Source organism: Thermobia domestica, chromosome 17, assembly GCF_964235325.1.
Source record: "Thermobia domestica chromosome 17, izTheDome1.hap1.1, whole genome shotgun sequence".
Taxonomy (NCBI): Eukaryota; Metazoa; Arthropoda; class Insecta; order Zygentoma; family Lepismatidae; genus Thermobia; species Thermobia domestica.
In genome coordinates, this window is record NC_137470.1 from 50,719,424 (window position 1) to 50,731,652 (window position 12,229).

Consider the following 12,229-nt stretch of genomic DNA (forward strand, 5'->3'; position numbering starts at 1 on the left):
CCAAGATGGGCAGGTGAACTTATCATCATGGGGCAAACATTGCTTCGAAGAGGCCAACTTCCAACACACATATATGGCCAACTTCCAAGACAGATAGGTGGCCAACTTACAGAGTAATAAGTAACGAATGTCTTATGGGAAAATGCAGGTTCAAGACGAACCAGACCAAGATGAGCAGGTGGCCAATTTGACAGGTTTTACTGCACTTGGGCCTAGCTAGGATTTAATCATTTTGATTCCAATGCAACACATATCACAGGGGCAAAATTGGGTTATATACACTGTATTGATGAACTACACCGACAAACTTTTGAGGTACATCCTTACTGCAAAATAAGAAAACTAGTTTGCATGGACTACGCTATGAGGTACATACTTGCAGTTTCAGAGCTAGGACTGTCCAAGACTGTGGGGAAAAATTCCAATACGCATTATTTCGAACATGAGAAACCGTGGACTTCACGGTCTATAAGCGTGCACAGGAAATTACACCTAGGCTGTTAGAAATGCATATTTAAATAATCTACAATTGGTACATAAGGGACTCCTCCCAGACAATAAGGCATCCTGCTTGCTTCATATAAATGGTATTCAAAATAGCAGGATTGCATGCTTATGTCAGTTGAATATGTTATTACCTTCATCTTTTCCATCTTCCAATCTTCAACCTCCTGTATTCTTTGATATTCTGATCTTGATCATCCTACATGCCCATTTTCATCTTCTGCTAAGAAAAGCTTCTCATGTAACGAACAATGCTCCAGCCCGATCCAAAATTCTTGTTTTGCCTCCTCAACAAGCCCAACTTGTCGGGCATAGGTGCAGACTATATTAAAGATTGCTCTTTCTTTTCCTACCACAAGCTTAATTATCATAATTCTGTTGCACTCTCTTTATGTGCACCAATTTGCTCTTTATATTGTTATCGAAAACAATACTAAGGCCTTTATTTCTATTTTTTTTCCGATGCATAGAATTCTGTATTCATTTCCTATTTCTTTTGACCTTAAACCATTTCGTTTAGTCTCCTGGATGAATGCTATGCTTTCTCTTGTTCTTGCTGGTGTTTTTGATAACTCCTAGATTCTACATGTCAAGTTCATGACGTTTCATGATGCTATTCTGATCTTCTTCTGTTTCTGAAATCGCTTCCTTAGCCCCTTCCATCCATTGTTAATGGATAGGTTTTTCTCATTTCTCACCGGCTTAACGTGATCGGTTCGCTCGTTGCTTGTGCAGTACGTCCTTCTGTTTACCCCATTCGCATTTCTTTCTCGACCAATATTTGATTTGGCAATTGTTTTACAACCAGCTGCCTACCTGTCGTTAACCCTGAGCCTAGGGGACTAGGATTTTCTATCGGAATTTCTCCCTAATTTGAAACTACTACTACTACTACTACTAAAATTTTCCAAATTTCTGTTAAAATTAAAAATCTATTACTGTTCTGCTGCTAAATGTACTGACAGCCTACGAAAAGTTAGAAAATAAATTCTAAAGTTTGACTCAAGTCAAGTTTGACTAAACGATACTAGGTCAAATTCACACAACTCTCAATTACGTATCTTGCAATCATTTTTTTTTCAGTAAATCGTGCGAGGGGGCATATAAATTCATATTTTCATTATTAGTACATTCAAGGATTCGCTAAAATTCTCCATAATCCAGAAGATTCATTTTGCAGAATTGGATATTTCACTTTCTGGAATTCGAAAAAAAAATTAAGAAAAAATCCGTAATTTAGAAAATTCTATTTTTTTTCCGAAATGTTTTTTTTTTTTAATTCTGGATTCTTTCTGATTTCCGGGATAATTCCGACATCGGAATTTTTCCGATATCATGATTTTCTTTTCAAAATCCGTATTTTTCCGAATTCCGGAATGTTTCCGATTTTACTTTCCGCATTCCATTTCTAGTATATTCCAACTTCAAGCAATGACAATGATTGTAAAGTCCTAAAGAAACTGTATACTACGTGGTGTCAACTTTGTTCACTTTCACATATGTTTATTAGACTCCTGGTTTGCTATCCAGAGAGAAATTATGAAGAAAAGTGGGAAAACATGAACCCTATGATTAAATGTTAATTTCTGCTTAACTGAATATTTCTTAAAGTTAAGACATATTTCAATCGATGGAGCACTTCTAGTTGAACCGAATAACCCGTAGGTGGGTAAATTATCATGCGTAGTTTTCCGGAAAATCAAAATAGAAAACGAATCTTGTGGAGGGAAAAAAGTATATCAGTCGTTGTCAATACAATAACAGTTTTTTATTTGCTGGAATAAATTATTTCTGTATTGTACACGTTTGTAAGAAATATATACTAGCAGATAGTTCCTTTTTGTCTTGCAATCGGTGGTACAGATACTTTTGTACCCACAGAGTGCTTATAATGAATTGTAAACAGTGGCGTACCTAGAAGGTAAAAACTGGGGCAGCGTGAATCCAGACTATGATAGGTAAAAATGAGTTTATTGTATACTTTCAAAAATATATAAATAATATCTTAAATTAATTTTGTTACTCAAGAAACTGGGGGGATAGGTTCCGTAGGTGGCGGGCTAAATCCACCTCTGATTGTAAATGAATGAACAAATCAAAGACAATTTGGATCATTGGTTGTTTGATTTCAGTACTATCAACATTCTATTGAATATTAGGTGGTGCCCAATACTCTGTTTCGAGGGATTTTTATGGACCTGCATTTTATCATCCGAACTCAATTTTGGGGTACACAACAGGAACTTAGAGCTCCATTGTTGATTGTAATAAATATAAACTTTGAGCTCTATTTCTGAGTTGCAAAAATATGAACTTTGAATTACATTTTCACCAACCCAAATATGAACCTTAAACCATAAGCTCTGAAGCTTAAATTTCAAATTTGACAACTACGCTAAAGCATAAAGAACCATAGCAAATCCAGCCACATACTTAAATGCTAAGAAACAATACAACTCTAAGAATATCATGGTTCATGTGAACCATATACGGGATGTGTATACATTGAGAACTTCATGAAAATGACTAAGAGATCTCCAGAAATCAAATTCAAGTCTAACAGAAATAGTTAAGTATATTCCACAGCGATAATGCAACGTATTTGTATTACATTAAAACTTATATTGTGTAACTTGCGGCCTTACTGCAGGTTTCAAATGCAATTTGAATCGTACTTTTCTGTGGAATAGCTCATCTGTATTCAACTGAAACATATCTAAAATAATCTTGAAACTGCTCACGGCCGAACTTTATCTATTTAAAATAAAAATGAAAATTTTAAATCTGAATATGTTAAATAGCATACTGATTACTTAACTACAACTTAGAAGAAAATTCAAAGACTCGTTAGTCTAAAGTAACAAATTAGTTAGAAGTCAGATAGACAATTGTGTTAGCATATGTTAAGCAATATTAAACGCAGCACACTGTTATATATTTTTTTATTGAAATCCGTATTAAATTTAGGTGTCGTTGAATTTGTTCAAAGTTTCTGAAACTTCTCTATGTCTATAGCTAATATTCCTACTTACAATATGTTTTTTTTGTTGTTACAGGTGAATATGGCTGACAATAAGAAGACGAGCAACAATGAACAACGGTAAATACTCAAAAAATTCTCTACAATCATTATATATATATATATATATATATATATATATATATATATATATATATATATATATACAGCCACTTATATAAATACTTGAAACCCTGACTGTTATAATTCCATTACTTGGTCCAGGTCATTTGCAGTTGTGAGAAAGCCTAGACAGATGCAACCCAACTTACACGTAACTTTTCTCTGCTCTGACAGCAGTTTGTAGCACTGTGACAAGTCTTTATGCAAGTAAAATTGTTAGTAGATGACGCACGAAAGATTTCTCGATTCTGAGATGAATCTCTCTGGTTCAGAGCTTGTTGTCCAATGAACATCATATGTTAATCTCAATATTGCTGTGTATGTAATATATTATTTCATTATTTACTGTGTAATCAAAGAAATACAAACACTGATCACACATGAATCAGAAAATGCTTGAAAGTAGACAAAAATATCAAATCTAGAACAACTGCTGGAAATAACTTTTTAAATGATTGCCTCCATTGAGAGACCTTCTCCAATTCTCCTTATTCCAACATATTCTTTCTTTCTAGGGAAGAGAAGATCTTGCTTGTCACAATGAGTATGCATTGAAATTGAAATTGAAACAGAAACACTTGGAAAAGTTTCAGTCTGGCCGGGATTCGAACCCGGGTCTACCGAATAGAAGTTCAATGTAATAAGTAGTAACCTACCGGCCCACTTAACCTTTCACTCAAACTAATACCTAGATAAATTTGTTTCATGGAAAATTATAAAGAACATACTAATAATTGAGTAAGTGTCTTAATGGCTTACTCGAAATTTCCTTGTTTAGCTCAAAAACAAGTTATATAGACGTTCCTCACTGAGTAAAGTATCACGAACCGTTCTTCAAGATGAGGCTACGTCTTCGGTTGCAGGGATGGTCCCGATTTACATTACATTTCGTCTTTACCACAACTTCTAGTTTCCAAAGAAGAAAATGCAACATAAATTATTTTCACGTCCTTTCAATTCTATCAACATGTGTAAAAATAGAGAGTTCTATGTTTATGTTCCATAACTACTAGTTTATTTTCTTATATTCATATGAGAAATTTGTGACAAATTGAGCCGATGGCACTAGCCGAGACATCTCGGGCGTTCAGCTTCTGATCATGAGGCGCAATAAAATAGAGGTTCGAATTCCTCTGAAGAACAAGGTCATAATTTTAACTGTCCTCAGTATTTATGTGTTGGTGTGCCTGTAGTGTTTGGAATACGTCCAAATAACATGAGGTGGCAGTGGCGAACAATACTACGGTTGGGGCGATTTGTTTTTTAAAAAACAGGTGAAAGCAGGAAACTCTCATTGCAGCTACCTGAGATCAAATCCCTTCGTGACAATTATTATTTTTTCTGAATGGAAAAATAATGTTTATATAATTTGTTGATGCGAAGCACTGTATTTCTTGTTGAGTTGAGTTGATTTTGAGTTTAACCTCCTTTTCAGCATCAAGGCTATATGAGACGTGGAACTGCGGTTTAACGTGAATCCGAACCACACGAGCTCCCGCTTGGGCTGTATTTTTTTTCAATTTGTTTCTCAATTAATATCGATCCTTTTCTTTTACTTTTACAAACTAACCCACTATCTATTTACCATATGTAGAAAGTGAACCCCTCCCCATAAGGAAGAATGTCAAAAAAATGATAGAATAAGTTCTGTTAATTTTCAATAAAGAATTTCAGCTCCGTAAGTTTAGCGGCTTCTGAGATACAGAGACAAGTGTCATAAACGAAACAATTGAACACAATTTATCTAGAAAAATTTAAAATAAATTGTGGAAATATATCTAGTGCAAACAGCATTGCTGCCATAAGATGTCCTGTAAATTTAAACTGGATTTTCTTCAAACACTCTCCTGAATTTCCCAGTGCTTGTTTTGTGTAACCTTTAATTGCAAGTTTTTCTTCAGTGGAAAGCTGAGCAAATTGATCTTTTTGTAAGTTATTTACAGTAATCATGGCATAGAATTCATTCTGAATTTGTAGGGTATTTACAGAATTAGAGCACACCCAATGCAAGTAAATCTAATAAATAAAAACCAAAAGCGTTGATTTAAAAAAAGGTTGTACAAAAGCCAAAACAACTCATTCAAAAGGGGTATACGAATCGTGAATGTCATATATTCACCACCACACATAAATGCGTAAAAGAAAAACTGCATTCCAAATCATCCGTCTTGGTTGTAAGCAATGCACAATTAACATAATATACTTCCACATGGGACGAATCAATGCTTTTCAATGCTATACGTTCTGGAAAGCAATCTTTGAAACACGCCAGATGTAGGATCAGAATGTAACAGAAGCCCAAATAAAAGAACGTTAAAACAAACAGCATTGCCAGTTCTACACCCAGAAATGTTTGCTGTGAGGGTCCAATACGTCTAAGTAATGTCAAACCTGTCTTATTCTGCACACGAAACGATAAGTAATTCTTAATTACTGTTACCTATATTTTTAGAAAAAAATGATAGTGCGATTGTTTTTATCAGAAAAGAAAGAGTATATGATGAGGCGTGAAATATAATATTTAGCCTACGCCAACCATTTCTCTGTTAAGCAGATGCAGGTCGTTAAGAAAGTCTACAAATTTTAGTCGAGTTTCGAAAGTTTTCGAAGGTCCTGGTCCGGTGAAGCATCCTAATTGTGTAACTTTGAGCATTGTTATTTAATCACAAATTCAATGTGGTATTTCGCATCATACACTTTTATGTGAAAAGTTATCAAAAGTATGATACGTTTGTGTTATTTAAAAAGCGTATATACTAAAACACTATCCACAGAGGAAGGGGATCCTATACAATTAACTTATTAATACTTGGTTCACAAATTGCTGTACAAGAAGCCTTCATATGAATATAAGCTAAGAATTAACTTGTAAATGCGTGTTTACTTTCACTTGTTTTCTGCTCTACTACACATCATCTTTCTTTTGTCATTTTCATTCCCTTTTCTAAATTGTCATCATATTGGTTTGCTTCATCAAAGCTCCGTAATTTAAAAATATAAATGCATAAAAATAAATTCTATTTGATAATTGGTTGTAAAATAAAATCCAGAAAGCTTAAAAGCGCGAACAAAACATTCTCTTTCATTGGAAACCGCTGCGCGTTGCAGAAGCACTGCAACGACCAGAGCCTTTCACTTCTGAGATAGGGGAAAGGAGACTTAACATTAGCTCCAATAGCCGCGCTGCAGAAATCTGTTCGTGTTATTCTCGCTCCAAGGCAATATAAATAAGACAATCTGTGACGGATTGTTTTGCGCTTTTTAAAACGGATTAACAGATTTGACGGTTATAGAAGTAAAAACACGTTACTTAAAGTATATACACACGAAACTATATATACAAAAAAGCAGCAAAGTTTTTGTCCTGTTCTTTACTACTACTGCTAATATTTTTTTTTCTTGAAATACTATCGTCGTTGCGCAACGCTTCAACACTAACATTATATGCCAGAGACTACTAATACAGAATTTCATTACAGTTATAGCATACTTTAAGTAGGAAATGGAAAATATACATGTTCATTACAACGAACTAATAGTACACATGGATTAAAATGTTTTTTGCATCTAATTACTATAAAGGTACTTATAGTTATTGAATGCTTTAAATATAATGATCTTTATTTCCTGAACTTGACTCGAACCTTATTTCACTACTACTACGTGCGCCTGTACTTCCTGACTTACTCTCACCTACCTTTCCTTGGTCTGTCAAATTTCCATCATCTCGTACAATTGACTCAAACTCCTTTGAGAATGACTGAACAACAGGACTTGATGGAACATTATTTACTGGCTCTAACTGAAAATCAATTTTAGGACTTGAAGATTGAGCTTCCTCGTCTTGTTTCGTTGTCTTTGATTGTTTATTGATTGGAGTGCCGATATTAAACGAACTATCAATACCGATTTGAACACCCCTAACTGCTTTCTGAGCACGTGTATGTATAACCTCCACATGCATTTATTTTAAGGTGTATAAAACAATATTTATATTTGGCGTGGGAGGGATGGGTGGATTAAGCATTCATTAATCTCAACCTCATCTTCAATCCCAACATAACCAAATCGTCAAAAGGGTGGATGGTGCGGGTTATATGGCTACATGAGATCGTTACCAAGGCGTAAGCCTTCCAGCATCTCAACCAAATGGACTTACTCCGCGTTAGTGTCTGAGTTCCGGGAATGCTCTAGAGAGACAACACGGGATAGTCCCCTTCCGTTCACCTTCCAGGATGAACGGGAAACCAGAAAAACTTAAACAAGTCATAAGCGAGAGGTAAAGGACTCGAAATGACAAGTCAGAATTAATAATAGTTCTGCTCCTATATTTCGTATCAGCAACTGTATTTTAAAGTGTAGAGTGTGTGTCTAGTTGCGGATGAGTCAATCCTGCCAGATCTCGATAACGACATTACTGGACATTATACCAATGATAACTAAGCCAGAGAAGGAACACATACCTGATGGATCCTGGTTGTCCTCCAACGTCTGAATCATGATCTGGGCCTGCAGTGGTGACCTCCTGAAGAAGTTGGCAATAGACGCCGTCCTCGCCGGAGAACAATGATATTTCTTCTACAGATACCTTCTATGCAATCATTTGCAAACCTCAAGTATCTCAAGACTCTTGGAGTATACGTAGCTAGTCACGACTCCGCCGGCTCGTAAAACTCCTTGAAGAACTTTTATTTATCACTTTTGATGCTTCGTTTTACTTTCCTCTTTCGGACACTTACCCTTGGCTTTCGCACCGTTTTTCCCACTATCTCCCTCTCAAGACCGCCAACTCCCTGGTTTTGTTCTGCTTCCCCCTTCTGGGATTTAGCCTCATCATCCCTACGTCAAAGGTTTGTTGTTCTCTGCTCCAGGAAACTTGTCAGTTTCCTCATAGTTGATCAGCGACGAGAATTTCCAGAATGTCTGCATCGGCGATACTAGCAGTTTTGATGTACCCGAAATTGTGTTGGTGTTAACAAATTACTTACAAAGTTTTATTACATTAATTTCCTTAATTCTTTCCGGTTAGTAACTATTTCGTATTATTTTTCTCCTTTACAAAAGTTACAATAATACGCCGCTTCGTATCTTCCTGAATACCAGAGTTATATAATCATTACATCAATCTTAACGCAAAACTCGTAACTTGTGTAATGTTTTTATTACTTAACATTTCTTTACGTCATACTGCTACAATGACCTAATGGATAATGTTTAATTTTCAAGCAAACATAGAGATGATTAATAAAATAGAAAATTGAATAAAATAAATATTGAGAATATATGCTCTGGGGTACAATATATATATATATATATATATATATATATATATATATGGTATGTTTTCTTTTTTACATTAATTCTACCTTTATTATTTGATTACAATTCAAGAGCTCACAGAATTATTTATACTAGAAAAAGGAACTTAACACAAACATGTAGACAAATTGAACAATGCAAGACAATTTAATAATATATGTGTAGAAACATAGACTATGAGAATAATGTCCTTTCACTTTCTTATTCGCCTGTTCTGCATGCCTAACGTTTCGCTTTGCTTGCCTCAGAAAGCTCATATATATATATGAGACGAGACATGTCCGGAAAGTAAATATCGGTTTGAAAAAGCAAATACTAGAAAAGTTTTGTTCAAGCGAAATTTATTTTTGCATGATAGAGCACACTTATATTACCGCACTGTTTATTACAACACTATTTATTTTATACTGTTTATTGGGAAAATAGATACTAATATTATTTAAAATGTAGTTAACAACGAGCCAAGACAACATGAAAAGTGATCAATTACTGTTGAGTTCATTTTTCTAGTTGACTGAACCTAGATTTTTGGATAATTCATATTCTGGCCAAACTGTAATTCTTATGAATGGCAACAATTAATAGTCTTCCAATTTATATTTTTGAGTTTAGAATAACATTATCTATTATTATGGTAAGTTATTTTTCATTATCTCTTTTCACATAAGAAAAACGGGGAAAAGAAAAATCCTTAACTTTTATATCATTTTTATTAGTCTTTCCCCTGAATGCATTTAAATAAACGCGTTGGAACGATAGATAAACGCGTTTAGAGCCCTGAATGTCGTCTCATAAGATATGCCTTGCATTAAGATAAAGCATTACATATATCGGATTCTGGACTATAATTATTCTAATTATTTTGTTTTAACATGAATGCCATGTTTGGTAAATTTACTTATATATTTTACTACAAATAAATTTATTTACTTCTTTCTAGCTCTGCAAATACTCGCCGTCATTTGGAAGAGACCTCTAATGATTTGAATGAAAGGATAGCAAGATTGCAATTTGAGACGCGTGAGCTGATGATGGATGTGAATCTGCTCAAAATGAAAGTTTCCAGAGGATTAAATAATGGTGTGGAAGTCGCAGAAAAATACGGAAAAGACATTAAAAAGGATATAACTCACAAATAAACATCAAGTGATATGTTAATGTATCACAACTATGGCTGTAACCAGATCTTCCTTATGTAAAATTGGACTTCGAATTTATAAGTTGTGTTCCAAAATATAACAGAGATCTGATGAAGTTTATAGTTTTATTTTTAAACCTACTCAAAAGTAATAATAAAAGAAGAAGGGTATTTTAAACTATTGAATTTCGTGGTTGATAACGTAAGTAATATTTATTTGAAGGTATTGTGTTACGTAATTTGTAGAATATGTGTCCATTATATGGTGGGTCCTGGAATACAGCATTTCGAGCTTGAACTTAATATCAAGTAATTTTTACTTAACGACAGTGATTATATAAAGGTAACTGAGTAAGTTCTGTCCCTTTTTCACCCACACCTTCGAACATTGATATGACATCTAAGACGTGCCTGGAAGATAAAAAATAATCTTTATCAGCATCAACGATCTTCTGCCAATGTTGTGGAAGGCCATAGGTACCATAGCGGTAGAACATGGTGGTCCGTGAAAAAAATATATATATCAAATGCATTTTGAACCTCTACTAGGGATTTGAATAGGGAATGGCGTCCTCTAAAGTGATTGTCCAAGGAATGGAACAGATTATAATCAGACGGCGCGATGTCCAGGGAGTATGGTGGATGCAATATTGTTTCCCATCCAGAGAGTATAATGGTGACCCGGATCATACTAGTCTCACGGAGCTTATCGTTGTCCTGTAACTGAAGGACCACTTTTCTATTCAGAAGTGCTGACTCCAGAGTTTTGAGTTTTTGTTTACATGGCTCAACTGCTGACAGTACACAGTTGCATTGATGTTCTGACCAGCTGGTGGCAGTTCCCGATGCACGATGTCTCGAGTAGTTCACCGAATACACAGGAGAACCTTGTTCTGGTACAGTGCTGGTTTCGACTGTTTTGGAACCGGTTCATGGGATGTTAACAAATGATGACGGACCAACTTCTCATCACATGTCAACAATGTGTCCAGAAATGGCTTCTTCCTCAGACAATACAGCAAAGAAACACACGTGTCTGCTCGTGTTGCCATCTGGCCCGGAGTTAAATCATGTGGGACCCATCGGCCCAACTTGCAGTGTTTCTCAAGTTTATGGGTGTGCTGCGAAATGGATTCTCCACTCATTCTGAATTGTAGTCTCAGTCCCTCTCATGTCTGGCCACTGTTCGTCTGAATTTCTGCCTGAAGATCTTCATTTTGTGCGATACACGCTCTCATGACGCTCTGTGGAGGTCCCATGTTCACTCTGTCCTTACGCAAGTTCACGGTATAACTGAGCTACCACAACCAGCTAGTATGTTGGATATACCCACCCCAAGCAGTGACCTTCGTCTTTTCTGCAGAGCTGAGAATGAGTTCTATAAAGCATTGCGTGGAGAGAGTTTTGCCTGATAATTTGTTCTTAGCACTAAAGTACCATACTTCATATATACATATTTCTGGGCATTGCCAGTATCTATAGCCTTAAGCCCGTTACGTATGGAGGATGACGTCCCTCGGCGAGCACGCTATCATAAACAGTGGGAAGAAAGAAAGGAATGGGTAAAGAAGTAAGTGGCCTGGGACCTGTATCCTAGATATCATTCCAGCATTTGCCTGTTGTGAATGTAATAGAAACAGTAAGACGATTTCCGACCGAACACGGGAACCCCTTCATCAAAGGGAAGAGGGCTAGCAACTATGCTGCGCGGAGACTCATCGCTCAAGTTGCAAATTTCACTTTCCGATTTTCAGATTTCACTAGAACTTGGCATAGTTTATATTCTTTACCTGGCGGAACGAAGTAAAACATGTGCGAGAATTGGCTCCATTTTTCACATTTATATTTTTGGCGGGATATAACTACTTATTCAAAGGCACTTACAATAATTTACCTAGTATCTGAAGCGGCAGACGGACAATTCGATATTAAATAGTTATAGCAACGAATATTGAAGCTTTAATTTTCCTTGTTAAGTTCCAATTGGTTTCCAGTGACAACAACTCAGTTACCTAATATGTAATTTTAACGTACATATGCTCATTTTACTCTTCATAATTGGAAGTTTTAAAATTTCCATGTTGCCCACCAACCAATGGTTGAGAATTTTGTCTTTACTTATACCT

General features: G+C 35.5%; 1 long non-coding RNA gene across 1 annotated transcript in view; it reads left to right on the forward strand.

Moving 5' to 3' along the window:
• Positions 1-10,143, forward strand: part of LOC145673810 (uncharacterized) — a 34,779-nt gene extending 24,636 nt beyond the window's left edge. The window contains exons 2-3 of the long non-coding RNA XR_014128820.1: positions 3,561-3,604; positions 9,906-10,143. This is a non-coding gene — a long non-coding RNA (uncharacterized LOC145673810). The remainder of the gene's footprint in view (positions 1-3,560; positions 3,605-9,905) is intronic.
• The last annotated feature ends 2,086 nt before the right edge of the window (positions 10,144-12,229 follow it).